General features: G+C 39.5%; 1 long non-coding RNA gene across 1 annotated transcript in view; it reads left to right on the top strand.

The window, feature by feature from the left end:
• Positions 1-16482, top strand: part of LOC118898493 — a 158464-nt gene extending 141982 nt beyond the window's left edge. The window contains exon 3 of the long non-coding RNA XR_005020707.1: positions 16404-16482. This is a non-coding gene — a long non-coding RNA (uncharacterized LOC118898493). The remainder of the gene's footprint in view (positions 1-16403) is intronic.
• The last annotated feature ends 5050 nt before the right edge of the window (positions 16483-21532 follow it).

The raw sequence follows: 21532 nt of genomic DNA, 5'->3' as shown, positions 1-21532 counted from the left end.
CAACCCAGACTTACTGTAATTATATCAGATGGAGAAGGAGTGGGAGGAATAGGTGTAGCCTTGAATTCAATAATCACTTGTTTATCTCTCTTTTGAAAAAAATTTTAAAGAGAAACTATTCATAAATACTCAAAATGCATATTCACGAATAGTTTTGTAAAAGGAAAGACATATTAGCAAGTAATCAGTCCTTTCAGTGTGTCCCAGAAATAGGTTGTGAAAAAAATGGACATGGATATCCTCAAAGTACTCTCAAAATTTTAAATCTAGTACATTTAACTCTCCAACAATTACTTTATTTCAAATATAATGCCAGAAGGGATATTCATAAGGGCTCTGAAACCTACTTGTCACACTATTTTGCACTATATTTCGCCCAGCTCTTGGTTCTCCTGAAACTCTCCTTTCTCTTAAAATGGGAAGGAATGTGTAGGAGATGCTCTCAGAACACTGCTCAGACATTTCAGAACCATTTTTGCCTCTTAAAGAAGCCCAAAAGTTGCCTCTTGTAAAGAAGCTGAGAATTTAATACTATACCAGCACCCTTACACAGTGTGTGACACCCTGTTAGGTAGTACATACGAGAACAAATGTTAAACACTCGACTGGGAAACGTAGAAGCCTGAAAACTGTCAGGCTGAAAATGAAGACATAGTACATTTTTCATGATCCTTTCCCAAGTGAAAAACTAAAACCATAAATTTTCCATATAATACATATATGTGTAAACAAAATGATCCCATGTCCTTTGGATTGATCCTTTTTTTAACCTTTAACTAAAAGTGGCTCTAGTTTCCATCTCACATAAAAGGGAAAGTCCAGTATCCTCCAACAACCCCCAGATTTCTGGGGGTTTTCCTTCTCCTGGGCATTTTTCATTCCAGATTCTCATTACTGGCTTTGTGTACCAGTTGACAGTTTTTTTCCTAGATAAGGTGAGTGAAACGTTGGATTTATTCAAAGACAATTAAGCAGCTTAAGAATTGGGTTGAATGATTCTTTCTAAAAAGGGAGATTTCTAGACAGGTTTACACAACAGTATATGGTCCCATAGAGTGAAGCTTTAGATGCCATAGAAAGACACTTTCATCTCAGTAAGGGGAAGATATTTCTGTGGGTCAGAGATTTCTCAAGATACTCTCTAGGGTTTAGGAATGCAGTAAGTTCCTCATTTCTGGAGTTATTCAAGTATTCACTGGCTTCATTAACTTGAAATCAACTCTCAGAAGCAGACCCTGAGATGAAGATTCACATACAAGTAGCTTATCTGGCAGGTGATCTCAGGAAAGACTGGTCGGAGATGGGGAAGTAAAACAAAAAAGGATGTTGGAAATAAAGGATATACGGTCACACAAGAGTCCACTGTGATAAAAGGAACTCTAATTTCACTTGGGAATTCTGGTGGCCAGTGTAAAATACTCACCTTAGTTAATCCCCCAACGAGCTGAGAGAGCTGGGATATTTATACACAAATTTCCATCAATGGTCGTTGAAAGCTACTCCAGGAGGGTATCATTCTCCTGCCACTTCCGGCCTGCCTGGTGGGAGGGGGGCAAAGCCAGCGCTGGGGTTTCAAGAAATCCTACAGCAATTAAATGCTATGCTGGCAATTGAAAGCCAGACTGGCACATACTGAACTGGTAAGAGTGAAAGGATGTGGGTCAGGGTCTCAGGAGTATCTATTATACTAGCTAAAAACTTGGGAAGGCTATTATAGAAGAGACTGCAATGTGACCACCCAAGGACTAAAGCAAGCCCAGATATATGTACTTACTATTTTTTCAGTGTTTGTTTTTAAATTGAATTTGAGTGACCGTGGGTACTACCATGCTCTCTCCAATTTGCCTCAGGCCCCATCAGTCTCTCCTGGCTAGTTTCATACATTTACATTACTCATCTGCTTTTGGAGTTTGCCACCCCTGGAGGTTTGAATTTCCCTGGAGGAAATTCAAATCTAAGATGATAGGCAGGTGTGAAGGTCACTGCCAACTGTGAAAATCTGTGATGCTATGACTAGATGATCCCTTAAACTCTTTGCAGCAATGAAAGTCTATAATTTAAGTATATGCTATCTTTTAAATTATCTCTGCAAGGTCCTTGAGGGCAGTAGCATAGGCCTGTAAATGCTCTTGATTGATTAAAATGCAATTATGCATTTCTAAATGCTAATAAACAGAGATATTCATGTATAAATTCACTGTACCACTATTACTGTTTGCACCGTAAAAGTGTAGCTTGAGCCAACACATCAGAACAGATTACAAAGAGAAACTGCTTGGTATTCAGCAGGTTTGATTTAGGTTCTACAGTCATACTCCAGTGAATCTGTTAAGATGAGCATGAACATTGATGCTCACCCACTTAGCCTTGGCTCACAAGGAAAGATGACCTTGGCAGACAACATTAAAGCTTTTAAAAACTGGCTTTGCATTATGTTAAGTGCAAGAAGCCTGACACACAAGACTATATACTGTATGATTCCATTTATATGACATTCTGGAAAAGGCAAAACTCTAAGGATAGAAATTGTCAGTAGTTTCCTGGAGGTGGAGGTGTTGACTACAAAGGGGCAGGAGGGGACTTTGTGGGGCGACGGAAGTGTCCTACGTCTTCCTTGTGGTGTAGTTATACTACTATACACATTTGCCAAACCTCATCAAACTGTACACCGAAAAAGGGTAAATTTTACTGTATTATATATTAAAACTCAATAAATCTGACATTTTAAAAGACTGGAAAAAAAACCTCCTAGGCCTCAGGAGAGCTCCTTACCTGCTGCTACAAGGGAAGGTTCCCAGCATCCTGGAAAAACAAGGGGAGGCTGGGTAGGACGTCTTCTGAAATGAGAAGAACATGTAGTTCCTGCTCCTAAGTTACCTCTTGTTTTTTAGCATTCAAAACGCTCTTTGCTCCTCAAATATGATAAAATAGGTCAATGAATGAAATAAGACTCGTTCTGTTGTTGCTCTCGACTTCCTGCACCAGTCTCTGCCTTAGTCCTTTTAGCTCCAGTGTTTTTCTCTAGGTCCTATTTCAGAATTCACATTTTATTATTTTGACATATTTGTTCTTTTACTTGTTTAAAGGAGATTTGCAGAAGCTTTCTAATTTCCAAGTGAAATCCTAGGCTATAAGAACTGTAAGTCAGGAGGAGAGTTAACATGGTTTGACAGAGCCTGTAGGCCCCAAGATTCTACTTCAAAAACTGAAGGGCTTGTCTTCTCTGTCAAATCCACTTCTCTTTTCTTGAATTCCCTGCGCACAGCACATTCCTAAAGGACCTTGACCTAGATTGTCCCTTGGGTAAGCCACTCTCTGGATGTGCTTATATCTGGGGCAGCTTCCAAAGGCACTAATCCGGGGAGGAGGCCGCAGGACAGAGTGGCAGGTGCCGTTTGCATTTCCCTTCGTGACAAGGGAGAGCACTCATTCTGCTCCATTGAAGGGGGTGGGGGTGATGCAGGATGATTATAAGAACCTGGGGCGGGTACCAAGTGCTCTAGGTCTCTGTTTCCCTGTAGCATCTGGCACATTCCTCAGCCTCACGTTAGCTATTTTGGTGATTGTCAGTTATTTGACTGACTGACCTCCACACTCTGTGTCAGAACTTCCCTCCTCTACTGCTCTTGAGTGAGACTCATACTCATCCCTCATAATTCTGCTCCTCATCTTAAACCTCCGGAACCAGCCCTTCCCTCCTGGACAGCCCTAAAGTCTACACTAGGCGTCCTTTCTTTGAGCTTCCCTAAGACCTTCTGCTTATACTTATCATAGCCTAACCATTCTGTATTTTAATTGTATCCTGACTTCCCTACCTTTTCCCCACCTTGTTCCCCACCACCTCTCCCCCTACACTAGGCTATGAGCCTATAGAAGGCAAAGATTTTTTTATTTCTGGTGTTTCTTTTTTTCCTATCTGGAACATTATAGATTCCTTATAAATGTTTGCCAGTGAATAAATAAGAATATACTCATGCTCGTTTTGGAAGTCTGCTTTATCAGGTGGAAATATCAACTACAAGTAAAAGAAAAGCTAACTAACTTGTATTGGCTTGTATAAATAGACGTTTCTTTTTCTGGTGTAAAAAAATTTTTGGAGAAAAGCAACTGCTGACTGTGGTTTAGAGGTGCAAGTGGTCAGGGTCAGGGGCTCTGTGATTCACTTGGTCTTTCCTTTATGATCACAAGATAGTTCTTATAAGTGCCCAGCTTTTGAGATTAAGTGGAAAGAGGTTGTATTAGTTTTCTATTGCTGCGTAACAAATTACCACAAACATAGCAACTTAACACCAATTTATCTTGCAACTTCTATATGTCAGGAGTCTGGTCACTGGTTAACTGAGTTCTCTGCTCAAGAAATCACCAGGCTGCAATCAAGGTGTCAACTGGGACTGCATGTCATCTGAGGCTTAGGGTCCTCTTTCAAGCTCACTGGTTGTTGGTAGAATGCATTTCCTAGGGCTGAGGTCTTCAGCTTCTGGAGGCTGCTCCAAGGCAGTTCACAACATGGCTGTTTGCTTTCCTCTAAGAGGCCAACAGGAAATTGTCTCTCTTTTGAAAGATTCATCTGATTATATCAGGCCCACACAGGATAATCTCCCTTTGATTGACTCAAAGCCAACTGATTAGTAACCTAATCATGGGGGCAATATCTCTTGATTCTACCCATACTCCAAGGGAGGGGATTATACAGGGCATGTATATCAGGAGGCCATCTGAGAAGTCTGCCTGCCACAGGAGTGATGTCAACTGTGTCTTTCTCTTTCATCTGGAAAGCAATGGCTTCCCAGAATTCCCTTTAATAGAGTTCTGCTTACATCTCATTGGTTAGAACTATATCACATGGCCACTTCTAGCTGTAAGAAAGGCTGGCAAAGAGGATACCTGGCTCTTCCAACTTCTATAGAGAAGGCAAGGAAAGGAGAGGGGCTGGGAATGGGTATTGGATTAGTCTATTAATAGACAAAATCACCCCATCAGATCTCCTAGAGACCTTAATTATACAATGTTAGATCTAGGAAACTAGAATCTTCAGAAACTGAAGGTCATTCAGTACAACTTTCTATTGATATTTTCTAGATAATGAAGCCAAGGTCCTGAGAACTCATGCGACTTCCTTGAAGTCATGTATTATTTCCTTTGAAGCACCAACCAAAATTTAGTAACCCTAGCATATTCAGCTTCTTCAGGAGTTTATTTTATCAAATCTCCAGAAAAAAAGTTATACAAATTAACGGATGATGGAATAATCTCTCTTGAAGTCGATCACTGAGCCACTTTCCTATCACATAAAACTGGTTTCTATATTCTAATCATGATTTGTGAAGCAACCAGCTTGGACAGGAGGGATGGCTGGTAAAGCATAGGCGCAGAGGGTAAGTCTGCATGAATTCAGAGAAAGAAGACATACTCCTGGCCTGGGAAGTCAGGGAAAACATCAAAGAAGACTGGCATTTGAGATGGGCCTTAAAGGACAGGTAAAGTATAGCATGGGGAGATCAGAGGAGGGTATTCCAGGTAGAGAGAAACATAGAAACAGGAAAAGATGTGTTAAACTACAAAATGTGCAAGGAGAAAAGAGATCAACTTCATTTGACCAGGCCAGCTTCAGAAAACTCTATAAAAGGCTGATTTATTAGCATAGGAAAGAGATAATGCTAACTTGAACTTGGAGCGTGACAGTGGGAATGAAAAGGATTGACAGTGGAATGGAAGGAGAGTTGTATGCAGTGATTGGACAGGACTTTTCATTGAGTCTGTAAGTACAGTGTAGAAAGTGAGTCTTGTTGATCTCCCAGTCCCATGGCCAGTGCCTGCATATACTAAGTACTCAATAAACGCTTTGAGTTGAATTTATGAATGATTTGGGACAGAAGATAAAGGAAAGGATGGTATCAAGGACCATTTGAAGCTGGGTTGGAGGTTGGGAGGAGGTACAGAATTGAAAAGAGGGTGTGGAATTCAGTTTTAGACATGTTGAGCTCCAGGTGCCTCCTGAAACCCAGGGGTGGCACCCAGGGGTGCCTCTCTGATGTCTAGAGGGACACCCAAGAAGCAGATGTGCCTGGTTGTGTATACTGCAGTTTGCAGCTATGAGCACAGAAAAAGAAGGTAGTGGAAAACTTTGCTGGAATACCTGCATTGAAGAGGGAAGAAGATAAGCCAAAACACGAGAATAAGGAGCTGTGGAACTGACTGGAGGAAAAAGACTGTGGCTCCAAGGAGACAAGGGATAAAGGTATTTAAAGATGGTAACCAACAGTTTCTGAACAAGGAGTTTTCAGAGAGAATGGAGAGAGAAATAGCAAGAGTTTTAGGAATGAGTAGGGAGGAAAAGAGGACAGCTAGTATAACGCACTTTCGGAAGTTTAATGATAAGAGGAAAATCAGAGATGACAGAGTCATGGGAAGGTGGTTTGGTTTATTTGCATTTTAGAATGAGAGTGACTTAGGCAGAGCTTCTGTCTGGGGGAATGTGTTAGAGGAAAAGGGGAGGGTGAGTATAAAAGAGATCATGCTAAGAGGGGAGTCATAGCATCTGGAGGGTGCTGAAGGCTGGATTGAGAGAGGAATTGTCTTTTGAAGCATGAGGAAGAAAAGAGGTGAGAAAAGGAAAGGAAGGCTTTCTCCATTGACCACCATGTTACCTCCCTGAATCTCAGTCTCCTCATCCATAAAGTCAAGTCGTTGGCCTAGGTGGACACAGAGTATGACAAACTCTATAATTTTTTGCTCTAGACATTTTACTTGGTATTCTCTCCCCTCCCTTGCTGTCTTCAACCAGTCATTGCCAATAATGGTGATAATAGCAATAACTGCAGACACTATTGCATGCCTCAAAGGTCAGATCCAGTTAGGATAAATTCTGAAAAGCTACATGGTGAAGAAATCATTTGACTGTAACTTGAAGGATAGCATGGATATGTATGTATGTATTTAAAATGTCTTAGTATGTATTATCTAAAATCTTACAGGTAATGCAGTATAATGTTTATTTTATTGTTTCTTCTATTTCTTTCCTGAGTTCGATCAACTCTCATTTTATTTCTTCCTAGTTTTTTTTTTTTTGGTCCATTTCTGTACTTAGCTTTTGAATTTGTCATTCAAAGTGTTTTTCATTATTCTCAAAAGCTTGTTTGAGGATATATAATTCAGTTTAGAGAGTTGTGTTACAGTTAGGGAGTTTTCTTCTATTGTACTCTGCCATTATTGGGGGCAGAAATTTGTATCAGTTGAACTGGATTCTTTCCTATTTTAGTAATTAGATGGAGACTAATCTACATTTCTATGGACAGAGCTGGAGGTTTGGGGTTGTAGGATTCCTAGATCAAGAGCGCCCTCTTCTGTCAGTGTAGCAAAGTATGATTTCTTTTTTCTTTTTAAAATTTTGTTTGTTTGTATGGTTTTTTCTTGTGGAAAAGAAATAATAGGGGTAGGGATTGGGTTTACCTCCATTTTGGAGGGAGAGAGGGTCTGACAGGTTCCTAAGTTCCCCCCTCAAGTTCCCCCCCACACCCTTCATGATTTCCAGAGGAACCCTCTAGACCCTTTTCCTTGGACCCTTTTCACTTGGAAGCTTTATTTTTCCAAGACTGTCTCCTTGCACCCTGCACACACAGTTAAGTGCCTTCCATGTAGTAAGTGCTCTACTTAGATGAAGACTTTCTCTTTCTGGTAGTTTTAAATCAATCCTAAGTCCACCACCATGGTTTTTCCCAAACTGACTTTGTTTACCTGAGAGGATTCATCAGCAGTATGGAAGGCAGCTTTCTGGGATTTAATGTTTGTTTTTCTATTTACAGTTAATTTGAAATTTGGACATTCTCTGTTTTCTAGTTATGCTGAAGACATGGGGTTTTTTTTTATTATTTATTTTTATTTATTTATGGCTGTGTTGGGTCTTCGTTTCTGTGCGAGGGCTTTCTCTAGTTGTGGCAAGCGGGGGCCACTCTTCATCATGGTGTGCGGGCCTCTCACTATCGCGGCCTCTCTTGTTGCGGAGCACAGACTCCAGACGCGCAGTAATTGTGGCTCACGGGCCCAGTTGCTCCGCGGCATGTGGGATCCTCCCAGATCAGGGCTCGAACCCGTGTCCCCTGCATTGGCAGGCAGATTCTCAACCACTGCGCCACCAGGGAAGCCCAGACATGGGTTTTATGTAGTTTTATTTGATCTCTTGTTCTCTGTGTGTGTGTGATTGTGTGTTTTTACAGGGGAGGGCAGTATGTTGGGAGATTTAGATTTACGCCACCACCATTATCTTGGCTACCTAGAATTCCTCCACAATGTTCACTGTAAGTCTCTCTAATTTGCCAACAAAATACATAGGAGTCCACTGACTCAGATTATCTCACTGAGCTTTTTAAGCTTTTATCAGTTAAGAATTAAATTGGTCTGCTGGTTAAGAGAACCAGAAGACAGTGGTCTAAACTAAATAGGGGTTTTTCTTGTGAAACAAGAGGTAGGTGGTAGTGGGCCTTGGTTGAGCAGCACAGTGATGTCAGTGTTGATATCTCTGTGACATCTTAACCTTTCCCTCATGGTTGCCATAGTTATGAGGGCTACTACACCTTCATCATTACATCTAGAAGCCAGCTGGGAAGAGGCAGAGTGCAAAGGGCAAAAGGCATTTGTCAACTATCAACTCCATTTTAAAGATCTTTCCTGAAAGCCCCATGCAAAAATTTTTCCTTATGCCTGATTGTCCAGAGCTGGGCTAATGACAATCTCTAGCTGAAAGGAGAATGGGAAATGTAGGGTGCTGTTTTTTTTTCCATTTTTGTTTTGTTTTGTTTTTCCTAAGCACATTATTGCCCACAACAAAATTGGGGAAGTAAGGGAAGTGAGGGGGATATTGGGTAGGCAATTAGCAATTCTCCTATACAGGTCCCAAATTCCAGAGTCAGAGAGTTGCTGATATCCCACCATTGACTCAGAGACAATTCCTAGACTGATGATTACTGACCATCTTTGAGAGGTCCTGGGAGATGCCTATGTCAGGAAAAGGAAGAGAATGACAGAGGGACTGACCAGCTATGAAAAAGGGCCAAAATAAAGCAACACTAAACCTCTGTCCCAGGCTGATTGACCGTTACCTCGGGAGGGGGCAAAAAAGAGCCCAATAAGCAATTATTTTTTTAAAAAAGCACATTAAGGAATGTCCCAGTTTGTAAACAAGGACACAGTTCTTTTCTCTTTTCTCCACTCTTTCTCTTAATGGAAGTAATTCTATAATGAAATTAGTTCTTTAGGAGGTAAAGCCTAGTGGAGGGTCATCTGCTGTCAGTGAGGAAAGATCTAATGGGCTAAATTTATTCCCAAAATGACACTCCTAGAAACTCCCATATATGATGCCCTCATAGATACATATCTCCAGATAATCCATTTAAATTATCTATTTGAATAACCATATTTGCTGAAATATGTACACCTTTGTGTACATATGGGCTACTTTTGTAAGTATACCAATACTTTGTGTATCCCAAGATTCATTTGAATCCTAAATGCGCCTTAAGATTCATTTAAATTTATACAAAACTAGATACTGAAAAAATCTCCATGCCCAAAGACAAGCATCCAAATTTATAAACACACTCATTTATTTACTCCAGCAGACAGAATCTTGGCTTATAATGACTACATTTTGATCCACAGGAAAATCTTAGGAGATGTGAACTTCTGGTTCTACCACTAGCTAACTGCTATTTGGAACAATCCAAACAGAATTGTTATCTTCTCTGAACATTGTTACCTCATCTTTAGAGGAATAGAATTGGTATGAGTGTTTCCTCAAAGTTCTAAGAGCCTATGATTTTAGAGATTCTTTTATTCAATTAGCATTTGCTCAATGTCTGCTATGTGCTAGGTACTATTTTATGCACTATGGGCACATTATAGTCTAGTAATTACAGTGGAGGATTTCAAGTCAATTAAAAGGAGAGGGTAAAAAAATACCTAGGAATATTAACCACAAAGGTGAAAGACTTGTACACTGAAAACTACAAAACATTGCTGAAAGAAATTAAAGACCTAAATAAATGAAAAGACATCCCATGTTCATGGGTGGCAAGACTTAACATTGTGAGGATGGCAATCATACTCAAAGCAATCTACAGATTCAACAAAATCTCTATCAAAACTCCAACGGCCCTTTTTGCAGAACTGGAAAAGCCAATCTTAAATTTCATATAGAATTGCAAGGGGCCCTGAAGAACCAAAACAATTTTAAAAAGAACAAAGTCAGAAGACCCACATTTTCTGATTTCAAAACTTACTACAAGCCCACAGTAATCAAAACAGTGTGATTCTGGCATAAAGATAGACATACAAATCAATAAATAGGATTGATAGTTCAGAAATAAACCCATACATCTACAGTCAGTATTTGACAAGGGTGCCAAGTCCATTTAATGGGAAAAGAGCAGTCTCTTCAGTAAATAGTTCTGGGATTTCCACATGCAAAAGAATGAAGTTGGACCCCTACCTCACACAATATACAAAAATTAACTCAAAATGAATCAGTGACCTAAATATAAGAGCTGAAAACATAAATATCTTGGGAGAAAACATAGTAGAAAATCTTCATGACCTTGGATTTGGCAATAGATTCTTAGATATGGCACCAAAAGCATGAGCAACAAAAGAAAAAAATAGATAAATTGGATTTCATCAAAATTAAAAACTTTTGTGCCTCAAAGGACATTATCAAGAAAGTGAGAAGTCAGCCTAAAGACTGGGAGAATATATTTGCAAATCATATATATGATAAAGAATTAATATCCAGAATATATAAAGAATTCCTCTAACTCAACAACAAAAAACAAACAACCCAATTAAAAATTGGGCAAAGGACTTGAATAGACATTTCTCCAAAGATATACAGATGGCCAATAGGCATGTGAAAAGATGCTCAACATCACTAATCATTAAAGAAATGCAAGTCTAAATCACAATGAGATACCACCTCAAGCCCATTAGCATGGTTATTATCGAAGAAGAAGGGGGTGGGGGGTAAGGAGGAGGGGGAGGAGGAGAAGAAGAAGAAGAAGAAGGGGAAGAAGGGGAGGAGGAGGAGGAAAATAACCGATGTTGGCAAGGATGTAGAGAAATTGGAACACTCATCCATTACTGATGGTAATGTAAAATGGTGCAGCCAATGAGGAAACAGTTTGGTGGTTCTTCAAAAAGCTAAACATAAAACTACTATATGACCTAGCAAATTCAACTCATAGTTATATACCCAAAAGAATTAAAAACAGGAACTTGAACAGATACTCGTATGCAAATGCTAATTTCAGAATTATTCACAGTAGCTAAAAGGTAGAAACAACCCAAGTGTCCATTACAAATAAACAGAGAAATAAAATGTATTATATACATGTAATGGAATATTATTCAGCCACATAAAGGAATAAAGTTCTGATATATGCTCCAACAAGGATGAACCTTGAAAACCTTACGCTAAGTGAAAAAAGCCAGACCTAAGAAGGACAATTATTATATGATTCCACTTACATGAAATATCTAGAATAGGCAAATTCATAGAGATAGAAAGTAGATTAGAGGGTACCAGGGATTGAGAGAAGGGGAACAGGGAGTTACTGCTTAATGAATACAGAGTTTCATTTTGGGTGATGAAAAATTTTGGGAACAGATAGTGGTGATTGTTTCTCCAACACTGTGAATGTAATTAATGCCACTGAATTATACACTTAAAATTGGTTAAAATGATAAATTTTATGTTGCATGTATTTTACCACAATAAAAATAAAAATTTTAAAAACCCAGGAGGATAGCACTGCTCGAGAGGGAAATTTGGAGGCAGATGGTCATACTTTATAGGAAGCTATTGGCTGCGCCTTAAGACACACATACAGATGAATACCGATGTGGACTTATACATACATAAACACAACCCAGGTACCTAAACAGAGATACCCAGATAAACACAAGAGTTTATACCTCTTGGTATGCACATACCTACAAACATACAATTTGCACTTTGTATATACAGATGGTTGATTTAAACCATCATCAGGATTTAACCTTCTGCCCAGTAGAGGTGCACACACCTACACATTATGTCATGAAACAATATAGCCACACAGGTTAACCAAAGAACCTGTTCAACTAAAGAAAATCATGTTCTAGAGGTGAAAGGAAACAAATGCCTACACATACAGAAAGATATTCCACAGAATACCCTGATGCATGTTGTAACAGGAAAAGGGTTCTAGGGCATGTAAATGGGTTCACTGACTGGTAGGTGGGAGAAACAGGGTAGTAAGCAAAAAGCTAAGTGTTGTATGGAAGGGAGGATGACTGATATGGGTGAGTAGGAAAATGAGTGGGTATCATAAGAAAGCATTATGCAGCTTCTTTGTCAGAGAGATTCAAGACAATAAGCTTGAGTTGCCAAATTTTACTCTTTTATTTCTTACTATCCGATCTCTGGTTATCAGAGAACAAGCTGTACACTTACTTACCTTTATAATTGCACTAGTCCCTTCAACTGGTCCCAAAAATATTCCAGGATAGCTCTCAGGTGAAATCAATGAGCTGCTTAGTATTCTTTCTGCCCAGAACAGTAGACACTCCTCACACATTGTCTGAGCTCTGCAGTGGAAAATCACCATGCCCATTGGCAGCCAGTCAGGGACCCAGAGTGAGGAGGGACTATCCAGACTGACCAAGGTCTTTTTAATGATGGTCCAGCTGAGGAAGTGAGATGCTGGGAATGGTGAGTCAGGAGCGAATGATCAGCATTTACAGCTGGTGCTCAAAGGGAGTAGCCAATAAGGGGAGACGGACAAGATCCTCCAGAGGAGCAGTAACATTGAGGTATAAGCACAAGGCCTCCCCCAGAACACACCTTTTATGTTGATCCTGTTGTCATTTGTGGTAGCAAAAGCTGTACCTTAGAAAGAGAGTTACTTATGGCAATACTAGCTAGAGTCTTTCAGGAAATCATGAAGGAGGCAAAGGGTCCTGCCACTAGTCTGTTTCCCTGGCCTTTTCACCTCAGCACTGACACTTTATTTCCTTACCCCTCAGGAAATAATTCCCTTCTACCTCCTATTAAAATCCTGAATGATTATGATAATTAACATCTTATCCTTCTCTGTTAGGAAAGAGATTTCTTAACTTACTGCTAAGCAGTAAAATCAGAATGAGTTACATACAATTATCAGTATTTCCTTTTTCAACCTGCTTCCGAAAACCAAAAAACAGCCTAGGCTGGTATAGGCTAATTATAATTATAATTCAGCAAACAAAGTGACATCTTGGTGTGTTGTGTTTTTTTTTTTTCTGAGTTTCATAATTTTTGGAAGAGAGTATACTGATTGAATAAAAGTTGGTCTTTAATAGAAAAGCAAGACTGGCTTTGATTTTTGAGTGTAGGTGTTATCTTTTTTAAAAGTATACTACTTTGAATTAATTTTTAAATGAATATAGCTGCTATAATTTTAACAGATATTAATAAAATTTGGGATGTGTGTTTGTATGTGTAAGTGGCAGAGATATATGATTTTGCTGAGTGAAGTCTACAGGTCATAAAATCACTATTCTTAATACTGAAAGCAATTAAAAATGTTTTCATCATTGGGCTGTTATAAATCCATATTACATTATTTGAACTGTAAAGGATGTTGATTCTTGGATAAAATTATCATGTTCTGGCTCTTCACTTACTTTGAATTCAATTGTGGTGGAATTTCTTTGAAAATAATTTAACTTTTGTAAGCATGCATGCATGGATAACTCCAAAAATGAATATGAACTTGAAAAGCTGAACCTCTTCTGACAGCAGCTTGACTTATTCTGGATAAATTAAGTAAAAGAAATATCAGAAGCATGTACTCTCTTTTAGGTGTAACAAACTCGAGACAAATATTCTTGACTTGTGCCATGTGAGAAACGATTCTTCGTATCTTTGCATATAACTCACATGCCTACATAAAATATCACAAGCCAGCTGCCTCTGCAGGTTTCCTACTCAGAGGAAAGAAAGCAGACCATTGTCAGAGTGAGGGAGGTGAGGAATGAAGAGCAGCAGCTATGTATGGACTCCACAGTTAGCTTAAGCCGGGCGCTGAGACGAGGGCCTACCGGGAACTTGGCTCCCCCACCTCCCCCTCCCCCACCATGATGGCTGGGGCTCCATCAGATGCTCAGGCAAGGGGGCTGTCTGGAAGACAGAGCCAGTGTGGGTAGCCAGGTGGTATTTTGTTTTGTTTTATCTTTGAGATGCCTATGGATTAAAACTCTGTGTTTTTGCTTTAAACATTAGGGGTTTTCATTTTTTGCTTTAAAATTTAAAAACTAATTTCTTTTTTTAGAAAAATATCACTTGTTTACATAGAAAAATTTTAAAACACAGATAAATGAAAAATAGTATATGTAAAATATCAGTTTACAAACCTTCCATGTCTAGAATATTCCCATTTTGATTTTGATTTGATATATATTATGTATATAGTCTTTCTTAAAATAAAAATGGGAATATTCTAGACACAGAGATTTGTAAACTGATGTTTCTACTTAATGTATAAGGAACATTGTTCAGCATTACTGAATAGACATCTATGGCATCGTTCACGACCACATGATATTTTATTAGAAGTAACATTATTATTATTATTATTATATTTATTTATTTATTTTTTCGCTGCGTTAGGTCTTCGTTGCTGTGCACGGGCTTTCTCTAGTTGTGGGGGGCTACTCTTCGCCACGGTGCGCGGGCTTCTCATTGCCATGGCTTCTCTTGTTGCGGATCACGGGCTCTAGGCACACAGGCTCAGTGGTTGTGGCTCGCGGGCTCTAGAGCACAGGCTCAGTAGTTGTGGCGCATGGGCTTAGTATCTCCGCGGCATGTGGGATCTTCCCGGACCAAGGATCGAACCCGTGTCCCCTGCATTGGCAGGTGGATTCTTAACCACTGCATCACCAGGGAAGCCCTAGAAGTAACATTATTAATTTACCTTCAATTGCTGGACGTGTATCTCATGAAAGTGTTTCCCCATTATTAGCAATACAATGATAAATATACTTGTACATAGCAATACAATGATAAATATACTTGTACATGCATCTGTTTATATTACCTGTTTATTTCCTCAGGATAAAATTCTAGAAGTAGAATTGCTGGCTATACTCTAAGATTTTTGATTCATATGGACAAATTTCCCTTCAGTAAAGTTCTTTCAATTTACATTCCAACCAGATGAGTGGCATCATTTTCATTTCTGTATACTCTCAAGAAAGTGGGGTATTCTTAAAATCTCATTTTAAAAGAAAATAAAAGGAAGAACTTGCACAGAAGCAATATATAAGTATAAATGAAGGAAATAAGAACAAGGCAATAGAAATAATGCTCTTTTCCCCAGACATATCCAACTCTGGTCAGATTCCTCTTTTATTTACTTAGGTCATGTTAGGGACATTGTGGTAGAGACAGTCACCAAACCTGTTTTCTTTTCCTCCTGTGCACACAGCTGGGCTACATTTCCCAGGAACCCTTTGGGGGAAGTGTGATTATGAGTTCCACCCAACAGGATGTGGATGGAAACGATATATGCTGTTTCCAAGCCTGGCCCCTGATCCTCCCAGCTGTTCTCTTCCTTTGTCTGTCTGAGGCAGGGGAACCTGCAGAGGACTCTAAAACACTAGAAGACGTCAGTCTCAGGAAGGAGGAGCCCAGTTCCCTGAATCGCCTTATGGAAGGCCACTCATCAAATATGTACACAGAACTGTCACATAAGCAATTAATAAATTCTATTGTCTTAACCAGTGAGATTATAGAAAAACTATAAAATTCAGATATACAAAAGAAAAAAAGTACCCAGAATTCCAAAGATCAGAGATAACTAATTGTTACAGAAATTAGTCTACCCTGACAAATCCAAGCCTGTTGCTGCTTTTAGTCAACCCAAATTGGAATTAGTGGTTAAAAATGAGGGTTTGGTAATGTGTTCTCTTTCACGATCATCTTCCTCCTTCTCGAATACCTGTTATGGACAATAAAAATCTATTATGTATACAGTAATTATCTTATGTATAAAAAACTGTTTATGTGTAAGGTATAATATATTCTTCTTTACATTCTTCTCACACTCAAATATTCATATCAAAGGAGTAAAAAATGGACATAAGTAAATAATATCACTTATCTGATTTTGGATGATGTCAGCCTGTGTCAAAAATGCATACTTAGGTTTAAGGGAGAGACAGCTTTAACTAATCATTCCATCTGTTCCCTAAATTCCTCAGCTTCTTTGAAGTTAGAAAGACCATGTGATTAGCTGTGGCCAATGAAATGTGAGCAGAAGCCGCAGGTGGTCCTTCTGGGCAGCAGTAGTGAAAAACCCATCTGAGATTCTCCTCTCTCTCTATCCCTGCTGCAGTGACAAAGGAGCTGTTGTAGCCACAGGATGGCAGAAACTCCGTCATCATGGTCCTTGAATAAGATGGCCTCCCCATCTGTAATGGGTATGTAGCAAGAGCAAGAATTAAACCTTTCTTGTGTTAAGCCACTGGGATTTCAGATTAATTGGGTAACTGCAACGTTAGCCTATCTTGTCCTGGCGTACACAAGGCTCACACATTCTATGTATCTTGTTCATCCTCCACATCAAAAATTCAAAACGTCGTGGAGGCTCAAAGCCACCACTAATCATTCTCAGACTGGTTACATGGGATTTGACTTCCTAGCTATAAAGGTAAAGAATCAGGACTTTAGGGCAGAGACAGATGAGACCTCCCTTCTTGTGAGTGCAGGAGTGATATTAATGCGAATAAGAGGCAGATATAGTTTTGGATATTTTCAGGCCTAAAGTAACTTATGAAATAAATGTATATTATGCTTACAGTATGTGAGAACCAATAATGGTATATGGACATATTGCTCTGCTAGGCAAGTACATTGTATCACTTACTCCCCACTAGTTAATCATGAAAAGCGATGTATGGCAAGGAGTGGAGAAGTTAGTTTACAAAAAGGGAATATGAAATGAAGCACAGACCCTTTATACTCCTTCGGTATCTAATGGCTTTAAATGAATTCTCCTTAACTCATTGAATGATGCTTTTCTCTTGTATCTGAATTTTTTATAATGAACGTGTATTTTTTTTAATATATTTTTAAATTTGCTTATTTTTATTTATTATTTATTTTTGGCTGTGTTGGGTCTTTGTTGCTGCACGTGGGCTTTCTCTAGTTGCGGCGAGCGGGGGCTACTCTTTACTGCGGCACGTGTGCTTCTCATTGTGGTGGCTTCTCTTGTCGTGGAACATGGGCTCTAGGTGCATGGGCTTCAGTAGTTGTGGCACGCGGGCTCAGTAGTTGTGGCTCGCGGGTTCTAGAGCACAGGCTCAGTAGTTGTGGCTCACGGGGGACTTAGTTGCTCCGCGGCATGTGGGATCTTCCAGACCAGGGATTGAACCCGTGTCCCCTGCATTGGCCGGTGGATTCTTAACCACTGCTCCACCAGGGAAGTCCCTATTATTTTTATAATTAGAAAAAGGTATTTTTATTTTGGAAAAAAAAAATCACTGTTGGTGAATGAAGAATTAATAATTGTTTCCAGGGCTTCCCTGGCGGTACAGTGGTTAAGAATCCGCCTGCCAATGCAGGGGACACAGGTTCGCTCCCTGGCCCAGGAAGATCCCACATGCCGGAGCAACTAAGCCCGTGCGCCACAACTAGTGAGCCTGCATTCTAGAGCCCATGTGCCACAACTACTGAAGCCCGCGTGCCTAGAGCCTGCGCTCTGCAACAAGAGAAGCCGTGACAATGAGAAGCCCATGCACCACAACGAAGAGTAGCCCCGCTCGCCGCAACTAGAGAAAGCCCACGTGCAGCAACGAAGACTCAATACAGACAAAAATAAAAACAAATAAATAAATAAATTTATTAAAAAAAAAGAATTGTTTCCTCCATTGACCTGGCAAAAACAGTGCTTATCAGCTTCCTTAACTATAATTCAAGGGCTAAGTTCCTTGACGGCAGATGCAGGTTGTAATTCTAGAAGCAAGCACAGCAGGGAGGCACATCATAGAGGCTCAAATATGGGAGTTGCATACTGAATGACTACCTATCCTGTGCCTATTGATCCATCATCTCTGTCATTCTGGAATTATTTCATTTAGTTTCAAATGATATTCTTAGTAGCTTTTGTGGGCTCTGGACTTGCCCATGAATTCACACTTGCCAGGGTCTAGAGATGCAATCATGGAATTGCCCAAAACAGTGAAAATCTGTGAATTTCTTGTTAAGTAAAATCTCTGTGCATAGACTTCACATTACCATCATCATTATTCTCCCAGGTAAAACAAGGCAAGCAATTACATTGCCAATTCCCTATCTTTTTACATCTTTGTATTTCCTATTTACTGCATGTAGATAAGCATATCAGAAATTATCTTGTTATAGCTGTAAATAAAATTCTTCTTATCATATTACGCATTTAGCTCCTTTTTCTGTGGCAAGTTATTTGCTGTCATTTCTTGGTCTATGAACAGCTGAAGGTCACTTTTTAGATAAGAAATGCTGCCAAAGTATCTCAATTTTCCCATTTTTAAAAAGTTTTGACTATCAGGAATGTAAGATAGGGTTTCATTTGTGATAATTACCAAATTTCAAGTAAGTGGTAAATGAAAATTGCCTGGTATTGTGTAAGGAGGGGGTAATTTAGAGTCTTTGTGGGAAGCAATTGGTATTTTAAATAAGCCTGTCTGTAGACATCGTGTGTCTAAAACTATTTTAAAGGGCTCTATGAAGCTCTATGCCTTTAAATTTATCTTACTATTATAGTCATTTTACTAGCTAAGGAACTGCAGCCATCTATGTCTGGCTGTCTCTTTCTGACACCCACAGATGTATATACACCCACACACTCACCCACGCAAACCTACACTCTGACTCACATTCAAAACGATTGTCAAAAAATCCCCGCTCCTTGTCTAACTAAAGTGTTCCTTTCAAACACATGCTATTTGTTTGATCTATTTCCATGTATCTGTGAGTCAGCTGAGTCTTGTCCGATCTACCCAGTAGACTAGAGCCTACATGTATGTTTTTTCATATGGATTTGGCAAACCTGATTCATATTCTAGCATATGGAAATCATAAAAGCCTGGTGAGCTATTTTTTTTACTGACAACACTTCTGACACCAAATGCGTGGGATTTTTCCTCACACCAACCAATTTTCCAACTCTCCAGACACCAACTAGGTGTCCCACAATTCAGTTCTGACACTAGCTACCAGTTAGTGCAGACCCCATAGGTTAAGGACTCATTCCTACAAGACTGCCCCCACTTCAGACAACCATCTCAAGTCCCAGGCCACCTGTACTTCTGATCGACAGGCTATAAATTGGGTGTTCCCATGACCCGCCTCTTCAGGTTCCATAATTTGATAGAACAGCTCACAGAACTCCAAAATAGTTTACTTGCTATTACCAGTGTATTACCAATGATGCAACTCAGGAGCAGCCAACTGGAAGGAGTGCACTGGACAAAGTATAAGATTGGGGGGGGGGGGAATGGGGTGGCACAGAGCCCTCTGGGCATACCACCCTCCCAACACCTTGATGTGTTCACCAATTAGGAAGCTCTCTGAAGTTTATCATTTAGGGGTTTTTAATGGAGGTTCCATACATGGGCATGATTGATTAAATCATTGAACATTTGTGATTAAATCAATCTCCAGCCCCTCTCTTTCTCCTTTGGAGGTCAGTGGGGTGGGCTTAAAAGTTCTGTCTCTCTAATCATAAGGTTGGTTCCACAACTAGCCCTCATCCTGAAGCTATCTAGGGGCCTACCAAGAGTCACCTCGTTAGCATATACAACTCAGGTATGATTGAAAGGGGCCACTATTGGTTTCTTGGACGCAAAACAAAATTCTAAAGTGCTGCTGCTTAGTTCAATGAGTTCAATCGTCAATGCTTGGCTGACTCAATGTCCTTTTTAAAATATGCCAACAAACCTAGGAACCCTAGTAGGGGTCATAGGAATAGGGTAGGCAGTTTGGTTTAGCAGGAGGGCTGGCCTCTTGGCCTGATTACCTCCTGATCCCCTGGTTCCCTTTCAAATCAGGACCAAATAGAAAAACACCAACCTTCCACCATTACCATCACCTTGTCTTCAGGGACAACTTCTAACAGGAGCTGACTTCCCATGGGCCCCAAATCATCTGAGTCATGGGCTCTAGGGCCTGATAAGTCTAACAGGAACCTGACGTGTATCAAAAATATCTATCAGAATGAAAGCAACTTTTTTTATTAGATTGAGGGATAAAGAAGGGCATTTAAAACGATAGTCAACATCACGGTGCAGAATTTAAATATATGCTTATACCATTTGAGGTAAACGCTTGCTCAGCAAGAAACAAATTTCCATTTTTAACCACTCTTTTCTTGTGACCTCTGTGTAGATTGCAATTGAGAGACCTATCTGTAGGAAACTTAACATTTTCAGAAGTAGCACACGAATTTTCAATGCATTCAAAATACAGATTAGTCTGAGGTTATCAAAATAGAGTCATATTTCAAAATAAGAAGTACTGTGAGTCAGGACAGCCCTACCAATTATAGCAACCCTGTTTCTGAAAGGCTTAAGGCCTGGGCCAGCCTCCATGGTAGCAAAGCAATGTTTTATCAAAATGGTATAATTAGGAATGTGTGGCAGTATTTTAACCCCTCCTCCCAAGAGTTCCACAACACTTTTTTTAACATGTTTATAAATATTTGCTTTTGTGCCATTTTAGGGGGAGCTTTCCATACAAACATTTGGCTTCCAGTGTGTCATCCCCAGTCTGGTTCACACCCAAAAGCTGCCTGCTTGGCTATCAATGAATATTGGGCTCAATAACTTGCCTTATTTTTATAACTGGCTTGAATGAAGATGGAAAAGGTGGTAGAAGGAGAAAGACATATTCAGATAAATATAAGAACACTCTTGTTTCCTTACAAGAGTTTGACAACTATGCACCATAACCTAACTACCATTTAAGCTTAGCTCGATGCCAGATTGTGATGAATTTGTGTTTGGCCTTTAAAAAAACATCTGGATAATTTTACCTAATAGTGTTACATTTTCTAGTCATCATGTGTATTTTCTAGCTAAGCACATCCCAGAATTCAAATTACTGACGAGAAATTTTACTTTTACTGTTGTAATTACAGTTATTGGATCCTCAAGCCATCAACTTAAAAAGCAACTGGAAGAATAAATCACCTTTCCGCCCATATTAAAATTGAAGAAAATAAGGGTCCTTAGCTGAGATTTTAATTCTTTTCTGAACTGGAATTGCAAAACTTTTCTTTTTGTAAATAAGGAAGCAACAGTTATTAAGCATATGAACTAGCAATGATTTCTATTTCCATTCCCAAAGGGCAAAATTTGGGAGTTGAAGTGGGACAGTATATATCCTGGAGGGAGGATATCGACATGGAAAGAAAAGAAACTAAAATTGCTTTGCATAATAATGTGAATTATAGAATTTCTTTTAAAGAGAAATAGGTACCTTGCA

This window comes from Balaenoptera musculus, chromosome 7, assembly GCF_009873245.2.
Source record: "Balaenoptera musculus isolate JJ_BM4_2016_0621 chromosome 7, mBalMus1.pri.v3, whole genome shotgun sequence".
Taxonomy (NCBI): Eukaryota; Metazoa; Chordata; class Mammalia; order Artiodactyla; family Balaenopteridae; genus Balaenoptera; species Balaenoptera musculus.
This window is presented reverse-complemented; position numbering and strand designations above follow the sequence as displayed.